Source organism: Palaemon carinicauda, chromosome 26 (genome assembly GCF_036898095.1).
Source record: "Palaemon carinicauda isolate YSFRI2023 chromosome 26, ASM3689809v2, whole genome shotgun sequence".
NCBI lineage: Eukaryota > Metazoa > Arthropoda > Malacostraca > Decapoda > Palaemonidae > Palaemon > Palaemon carinicauda.
The window spans coordinates 89832134-89841819 of NC_090750.1; the positions used below are offsets into that span (position 1 = coordinate 89832134).

The window sequence follows — 9686 nt, forward strand, 5'->3', positions numbered from 1 at the left end:
AGAGAGAGAGAGAGAGAGAGAGAGAGAGAGAGAGAGAGAGAGAGAGATAAAAAAAGAGAGAAAGAGAGAGAAAGAAGAAGAAGAAGAGGAACTAAATTATATATACTATAACAGCTATAGTCCATTTCTTTCAGCGAGGCAGATTTGCACCTGCTCGCAGCGGTGCCCTTTTAGCTCGGAAAAGTTTCCTGATTGGTTATAATTATCTTGTCCAACCAATCAGGGATCAGTAAACTTTTCCGAGCTAAAAGGGCACCCCTACGAGTCCGTGCAAATCTGCCTTGCTAAAAGAAATGGAATATAGCTGTTGACATCTTGAGGAACACATCTTTGCCCATATTGGAAGACTTATTGATACGAGTAAAACACAGTATAACTATGCCATTGAAACAAGACACAGGAGAGTGCGCATCCGGCAACCGACCCCTTAATGTAAGGATAACGGTGGGAAAGAAGAAGAGAAGGACATGAAATAATTGTCAACACTGAGAATTATATTACGACCGCGTAAAGGTATAATTTAGTCATCCTATACATGTAGACTCCTTCAGTCCTTACCTGCAGATCTAATTACTTGGAGAAAGGGAAGGTCGAGCCTCTGTATACCTTCAGAGACAAAAGCTCTCTTTGTTGTTTCAAAGGCCTGTGAAGTTGGCCTGTTTTCATTCACCGCCAAAATTACTTTTTTGTTTTTTACAGTATTTCTTTCATCTTATTTCTTATTCTCGTTTCCCTTTCATTTCGATATATATTTTGTAGATTTTTCTTTTACTTTTCACTATATTAAATAGTTAATATAATTCTATATAAAAAAAAAATTTTTAATCCACCCAAAACTTTTTTTTTTTTTACGGTATTTCTATCATGTCCTTTTTTTAATCTCATTTTCCTTTCATTCCGATATATATTTTGAATATAATATTTTCTTTACTTTTCGTGAGTTAATTACTAACACTATATCAAATTAATGAATATATATAATTCTTATATAAAAATTTTTTTTTACAGTATTTCTATAAAGTAATTTTTTATTCTTTTCCTTTCATTATGGTCTGTTGTTGCAGCAAATGGTGGAATGGAAGCAGATGTACATCAGAGAGTGAATGAAGGATGCAAAGTGTTGGGGGCAGTTAAGGGAGTTGTAAAAAATAGAGGGTTGGGCATGAGTGTAAAAAGAGTTCTATATGAGAAAGTGATTGTACCAACTGTGATGTATGGACCGGAGTTGTGGGGAATGAGAAGTGACGGAGAGACAGAAATTGAATGTGTTTGAGATGAAGTGTCTAAGGAGTATGGCTGGTGTATCTCGAGTAGATAGAGTTAGGAACGAAGTGGTGAGAGTGAGAACGGGTGTAAGAAATGAGTTAGCAGCTAGAGTGGATATGAATGTGTTAAGGTGGTTTGGCCATGTTGAGAGAATGGAAAATGGCTGTCTGCTAAAGAAGGTGATGAATGCAAGAGTTGATGGGAGAAGTACAAGAGGAAGGCCAAGGTTTGGGTGGATGGATGGAGTGAAGAAAGCTCTGGGTGATAGGAGGATAGGTGTGAGAGAGGCAAGAGAGCTTGCTAGAAATAGGAATGAATGGCGAGCGATTGTGACGCAGTTCCGGTAGGCCCTGCTGCTGCCTCCGATGCCTTAGATGACCGCGGAGGTAGCAGCAGTAGGGGATTCAGCATTATGAAGCTTCATCTGTGGTGGATAATGTGGGAGGGTGGGCTGTGACACCCTAGCAGTACCAGCTGAACTCGGTTGAGTCCCTTGTTAGGCTGGAGGAACGTAGAGAGTAGAGGTCCCCTTTTTTGTTTTGTTTCTTTTGTTGATGTCGGCTACCCCCCAAAATTGGGGGAAGTGCCTTTGGTATATGTATGTACGATATATATTTTGTATCTTTTTTGTGTTTTTCATGATTAAATTACTAACTCACTATATCAAATAGTGAATATAATTCTATATAAAAAATGAGTCGTATATAGACTTTAAAATATAATATGCATGAGCCTCTATTTAAGTTTCCATATTTCCATTACCACAATCTCACTGACATTATCAAATTCGTTGAAAAAATACCACTTCTCTTATTTACCTTATTCTTTCAGCTTTTCTATTCTAGCATTGTATAACAACTTTAAAAATTGCTAAAAACATTAATATCAACATCATTCTAAATATTTCTTCCTCGCTGTAAAATTATCTAATAAATTAATCAATTAAAATATGATTGAATAAATTAATCATTCGACATCAAAATCTACCTTCAAGAAAAATCTACCTCAATTAATAAAGAAATTAATAATTAATAATTCGACATAGAAAAAACCTACCTTCGAGATAAATCTACTCCAATTAATGAATAAATGAATAACTAAATAATTAGACATCAAAATCTACCTTCAAGAAAAATCTACCTCGATTAATGAATAAATGAATAACTATATAATCAGACATAAAAATATATACCTCTGAGATAAACGTAACTGAATTAATAGATAAATGAATACCTACATGATTAGACATCAAAATCTACCTTCGAGAAAAATGTACCTCAATTAATAAAGAAATGAATAACTATATAATCCGCCCAAAAAAATATATACCTATGGGATAAACGTAACCTGAATTAATAAATAAATGAATACCTGGATAATTAGACATCAAAATCTACCTTCGAGATAAACCTACATCAATCTAACCTTTACCAGCTTCCTTAGCAAAAGCAATTTCATTTGGTTACTTTCGAGCGAACGATCCATTTCTCTTTACCTCCGTGGATACACTTCCCCTTTGCCATCTGTTGCCACTCGTCAGTTGGTCTATTAATGAGCAATAACTCGTTTAGTTACGCAACTCCTCGATCGGCGATTTGATAAAGCTGATAAGAGAGAATGAAAGATCGTTGGTGTCGGAGTTGGTAATTTAGTGAGGAATCTTAAAGGTTGGAGGGAATCTTCGCTTCATAGGGCAGAACTTCGTTTTTCCTTCGGGATAATTAAATTTTGGGAGTAAGGAAAAGGATAGGATCTTTCTGGTTAAAGTTTATGGATTATCAGAAGGTAATAGAAGATTGAGGTCTTTAGTCAGAATAAGTTTATGGAGTAATATGATATATATATATATATATATATATATATATATATATTATATATATATATACTGTATATATATATACATATATATATACATATGCATATATAAATATATATATATATATATATATATATATATATATATATGATCAAATGTTAAAGTAATCTCTAATAGGTACCATATCAAAGAAATCCTCTCTCTCTCTCTCTCTCTCTCTCTCTCTATCTCTCTCTCTCTCTCTCTCTCTCTCTCTCTCCCCAGCAGATCTCTTAAGCAATCATTAGATCTACCTCTCGCTGTTAACAGGTGAACGAAATGCAACGGTACCAATCAACACAGTTTTCCTAATCGTTCGACCACAAAGCTACAAGCGTCCAGTCATTCCACGACTACTGTCACCTGTGTTCTCTTAAATATGGAGCCAGATTCCTATATTCATATAGCTAAGGTTGGATTTGTTATGATTTATCTATTACTATTAATCCCTCAAGGTCTTACAATAACTGGAAAGGTTAATTTGCTTATTGAAACATTCCATAAATTTATCTAGTGACGAGAAATAGATGTTCTATCTTTACTTACTGCTTTTATGATTTTTTTTTTTCATTTTTGGGGAGTAATGACCTTAGTTATTGTGACGTCAGCTCACTATATTGATTAATTACTTGTTTTTATATTAACAGTTTATATCAATTAACGTTTTTCTTATGCCAATAAGTTAATCTTACGCAAAATGTATGCAAAGTTTGTTTGCAAGGAATTCATATTCTTTTGCTAGTTCACCCTATACATGAAGTCAAAAATTACTATTATACAAGGGATGGCCAAGAGAGTGGTTTTGACATCAATATATTAGAAATGTTTATTTTAACGTTGTTACTCCTTAGAATAGTTTACATTTCCTTGTTTCCTTTCTTCACTAGCCAATTTTCCCTGTTGGGGCCCCTGGGCTTATAGCATCCTACTTTTCCATCTAGGGTTGTAGCTTAGCAAGTAATAATAAAAATAGTAATAATAATAATAACCTTTTACAACAATAATAATAATAGTAATAATAAAAATAACAATAATGTTCACATGATACTCCATTTAATACACAAGGAAAAGGCGAGGCAAAAATAAGAATAATCGAAAACCAGCTTTTTTCAAGAAGAAGAGTTCTAAGCTGAACGGAGTGACCAGCTTCTTTTTTTACGAGAATAGAACGTCGTCCAGGAACCAGAATTTCATAGCATTCGAGTCTTGGCTAAAAAAACCTGAAATATCTGATGCTAGAACCGTGCCCTACCGGCCTTCGAGGCAACTGTCCATCAGTCCAACACAATTCAGAGTGAAGATGACCAACGGCGGATATCATTATCATTATTACTAGCCAAGGTACAGCCCTAGTTGGAAAGGCAAGAGACCATAAACCCAAGGGTTCCAACAGGGAAACTTAGCCCCGTGAGGAAATGAAATAAAGAAATAAATAAACTATACAAGAAGTAATTTAACGGTTGTTATCGTTATCATTTTTAGTAGCCAAGCTACAGCCCTAGTTGGAAGGTGGGATGCCATAAACCCAAGGGTTCCAACAGGGAAACTTAGCCCTGTGAGAAATTAAATAAGGAAATAAATAAACTATACAAGAAGTCATTTAACAGTTGTTATCATTATCATTTTTAGTAGCTAAGCTACAGCCCTAGTTCGAAAGCCAGGATGCTATAAACCCAAAGGCTCGAATAGGAAAAAGTAGCCTAGTGAGGAAATGAAATATGGACATAAATAAACTATACAAGAAGTAATGAATAAAGAATATGAAATATCTTAAGATCAGTAACAACGTTAAAATAGGTGTCATAAATTACGAAGAGATTCTTGTTATCCTGTTATTATTATTATTATTTGCTAAGCTACAACCCTAGTTGGAAAAGCAAGATTCTATAAGCCCAGGGGTCCAACAGGGAAAATAGCCCAGTGAGAAAAGGAAACAAGGAAAAAAAATATTTAAGAATAGTAACAACATTAAAATAAACATTTCCTATATAAACTATAAAAACTTGAACAAAACAAAAAGAGAAATTAGATAGAATAGTGTGCCCGAGTGTACCCACAAGCGAGAGTTCTACATAAAATCATTCGCTGCAACTTTGAACATCTGAAGTTCTACGGATTCAACTGCCACAATAGGAAGATCACTACATCAGATCCTATAACAATGTTGTATGTATCATCCAACATGAATAAGTTATCATCGTTTAGTTTCATTCCAGCTTTGACCAGACTGCTGAATAATCTTTCTAATCAGGCAGTTGAATCGTTGGGATGTTCAAACTTACAGCTCATGTTTTCTTTTTTATGTTGAACAGGTTGACATAAGACTCTCTTCCCAGTTTATATATGACAGATCTGTTTAAACTTTCCTACTGATCTTAAGGTATCTTATATTACCTTAGTAAATTCTCATATAGTTTATTCATTTCCTTTCCTCACTGGGTTATTTTTCCCTGTTGGAGGTCCTGGGTTTATAGCATCTTTTTTTCCACATAAAGTTGTAGCTTTGCAAGTAATAATAAAAATAATAATAGTAGTGATAATGATAACAACAACTAAAACAAGAACAATAATAATAAATAATAATAATAGTGATAATGATAACAACAACAAAAACAAGAACAATAATAATAATAATAATAATAATAATAATAATAATAATTACAGTTTATAATATATCAAAGGCTCAAACCTTCGCGTGAAATAAACCTCTAAGGCTATTAACATAAAAAAACCAGTTCCCATAAAACCGAATGCAACAAAATGAGAAAAAAAAACCTTGGGAGCAGGGAATTTCCGATGAATTAAGAGAGAGAAATCGTTATGTTGAATCCAGCGACGAACGAGAAGGTTCAACTTTCGTCTCGATATTAACTTATGGAATTATGTCCACCAAGTCATTTTTCATCTGTTGGATTGTTACTCTCTCTCTCTCTCTCTCTCTCTCTCTCTCTCTCTCTCTTTTCGACAAATTTTGAAAGCGTAAGTTCCTCTCAATCTGAAATAGCAAAAAAAGATATTTCTCTCTCTCTCTCTCTCTCTCTCTCTCTCTCTCTCTCTTAGAGAGGTATTGAAAAATCAATTCTATCATCTTATTTAACAATTCATCACTATCCTCTCTCTCTCTCTCTCTCTCTCTCTCTCTCTCTCTCTCTTCAACAAATTTTGAAAGCGTAAGTTCCTCTCAATCTGAAATAGCAAAAAAAGATATTTCTCTCTCTCTCTCTCTCTCTCTCTCTCTCTCTTAGAGAGGTATTGAAAAATCAATTCTATCCTCATCTTATTTAACAATTCATCACTATCCTCTCTCTCTCTCTCTCTCTCTCTCTCTCTCTCTCTCTCTTCAACAAATTTTAAAAGCGTAAGTTCCTCTCAATCTGAAATAGCAAGAAAAAGATATTTCTCTCTCTCTCTCTCTCTCTCTCTCTCTCTCTCTCTTAGAGGTATTGAAAAATCAATTCTATCCTCATCTTATTTAACAATTCATCACTATCCTCTCTCTCTCTCTCTACTCTCTCTCTCTCTCTCTTCGACAAATTTTAAAAGCATAAGTTCCTCTAAGTCTAAAATGGCAAAAAAGGTCTCTCTCTCTCTCTCTCTCTCTCTCTTCAAAGAGCTGTTGAAAGATCATTTCTACCCTCATCTTATTTACTAATTCCTCTCTCTCTCTCTCTCTCTCTCTCTCTGTCAGGTATTGAAAGATCATTTCTATCTTCATCTTATTTAACAATTCATCACTATCCTCTCTCTCTCTCTCTCTCTCTCTCTCTCTCTCTCAATGCGAATTAAAGGGGGTTCCGACGGTCAACTCTCCCTCCTCCTCGGGCCGTGACCATTTCGGGACCCCATCTTCTACGGGAGTTTTTGAGGGACCAGCGGTTTGGTCAGGTAGTCCCCATCGTGACCAGATCCAGGTAGCTGCAGGGGTGACCTTACTGGATGACGGGGGGAGGAAGGGGAGGGGGGGGGGGTTCTAGGTGCTAATGGTTGGGTGGGGAAGGGGGAGGGAGTCTTCCAGGAGGGGGGGGGGGAAGGTTGTTAGACTGGAGGAGGGGACAGACGGGGCCCTCTTGGGAATGTGGTGGATAACGTGGTGGCAAAGCGACGGTTAGAAACTATAATATTTGGAAGAAGAAGAAGAGGAAGAAGGAGAAGAAGAAGAAGAAGAAGAAGAAGAAAACTGGGGGTATTGCACCCATGTTCAAAGAGTATACGAAAATAAACTATAATTCATCTTTTCAACTGAATTAACTAAAACTTGTTTACTAACGAAATTCGAAGTTCAGTAAACGATAATAAAAAAATTAATTTATCTTTTCAACAAAATTAACCAAAACTTCGTTTACCAACGAAATGCGAAGTTCAATAAACGAAAATAAATTTTAATAATTCACCTTTTTCAACTAAATTAACCAAAACTTGGTTTACCAACGAAAGGCAAAGTTCAGTAAACACAAATAAACTGTAATAATTTATCTTTTAAATTAAATTAACTCAAACTGGTTCATAACCATCAATATATTGGTTATTAGAATAAGATATACATATAAAACAATTAGATATGCAAATGTAAGACTGGACATTATAATTAATAACCCGCAAAGGTAATTAATTAATCAATCAAATTCATAATATTTCACTGTAAGTATAAACAAAATCTAAGGGGAAAAAGTAGCCCTTTACACTCAATGTAATTTCCCCAGTAAATCTTTCACTAGCTATCATCATCATCATATCCTTCTACGCCTATTGACGCAAAGGGCCTCGCTAAGATTTCTCCAATCGTCTCTATCTTGAGATTTTAATTGAATATTTCTCCATTCATCATCTACTTCACGCTACATAGTCCTCAGCCATGTAGGCCAGGGTCTTCAAACTCTTCTATAGTATCTTGTGGTAAGAACATGCCCCAAACCGTCTACATCTACCCCTCATCATAATCTCAACCACATATGGCACTCGCGTAATCTCTCTTATAGCTTCATTTTATCCTGTCCTGATATTTAACTCCCAATATTCTTCTGAGGGCTTTGTTCTCAAATCTACTAAATATTATCAAGATGTTTTCATGTTGACCAGGCTGACATGAGTCTTTTTATTGTTTATATATGACATATCTCTATTCGGCGTTGTTAACAGTTTATATAAGACATATCTGTTTTGAGGTTGTTACTGTCTTTAGAATGATTTATTATTTATTTCCTTATTTCCTTTCCTCACTGGGCTATTTTTCCCTTATAGTATTCTGGTTTTCCAACTAGGGTTGTAGCTTGGCTAGTAATAATAATAATAATAATAATAATAATAATAATAATAATAATAATAATATTGAGATTAATTATCGACTCAAGGTTTACAACACAAATAGCAAAATTCTGAATACTTACATTAGCTCCAAGTTGTCAGAAAGGATGGGCACGGACTGACTGACGACCTGTAAAACAAAATATGGATCCATATTACATTTTAGCATTGTAGTTAAAATGGTATAAAAGCAATGATCAGCTTAGCAAGAAGCAAGTAATTTATCTAATGTATCATATATTATAGTTACAGAAGCAGAGGTCTATCCTGAGGTATTCTCTCTCTCTCTCTCTCTCTCTCTCTCTCTCTCTCTCTCTTTCTCTCTCTCTCTCTCTCTCTCTCTCTGCAACTGAAACAATAAATATTTCAATAAAGATTCTTGAATTGCTTTTTTTAATTGATCTCTCTCTCTCTCTCTCTCTCTCTCTCTCTCTCTCTCTGCAACTGAAACAATAAATATTTCAATACAGATTCTTGAATTGCTATTTTAAATTGATCTCTCTCTCTCTCTCTCTCTCTCTCTCTCTCTCATTACGAATAAAGCATGATAAATATTTAATATTTCAATGCAATCTTAGAATTACTTTTCAAATTTATCATTCTCTCTCTCTCTCTCTCTCTCTCTCTCTCTCTCTCTCTCTCTAGGTCCTTAAGATCCCTTTGGAATTTCTCTTGCACCATCTTGTTCTTCGTCAGCATTAACTTTTTTTCCTCTTTATCTTACCCGGTATTAGAAAAGCATGTAATTGCGTCTTAGCATGCATGAGGGGTTGAGGGACCATGTTTACATAATCGAGTGGACCTGACGTCTTGAGAGAGAGAGAGAGAGAGAGAGAGAGAGAGAATATTAAATTCTTCTTTGAGAGAATACTAATTCCTTCTACTTTTTTATATCATTATTAATATGAGTCTTATAATTATTAATAAATGAGAGAGAGAGAGAGAGAGAGAGAGAGAGAGAGAGAGAGAGACTATTAAATCCTACTTCTTCGAGGGAGTAAACTAATTCCTTCTATTTCTTTTTATCATCATTATTATTCTTTTAATTATTAATAAATGAGAGAGAGAGAGAGAAAGAGAGAGAGAGAGAGAGAGAGAGAGAGAGAGAGAGAGAGACTATTAAATCCTACTTCTTCGAGGGAGTAAGCCTAATTCCCTTATACTTCTTTATATCTATCATTATTATTCTTTTGAATATTAAATGAGAGAGAGAGAGAGAGAGAGAGAGAGAGAGAGAGAGAGAGAGAGAGAAAGAGAGAGTACT

The 9686-nt window shown here is 34.8% G+C and overlaps 1 protein-coding gene across 2 annotated transcripts in view; it reads right to left on the reverse strand.

The window, feature by feature from the left end:
• Positions 1-8528, reverse strand: part of LOC137619679 (uncharacterized) — a 146791-nt gene extending 138263 nt beyond the window's left edge. For both annotated transcript variants that reach the window (XR_011039952.1, XM_068349931.1), the window contains exon 1: positions 8506-8528. The gene's annotated coding sequence lies outside the window, so the exon portion shown is untranslated. The remainder of the gene's footprint in view (positions 1-8505) is intronic.
• Positions 8529-9686: the final 1158 nt, after the last annotated feature.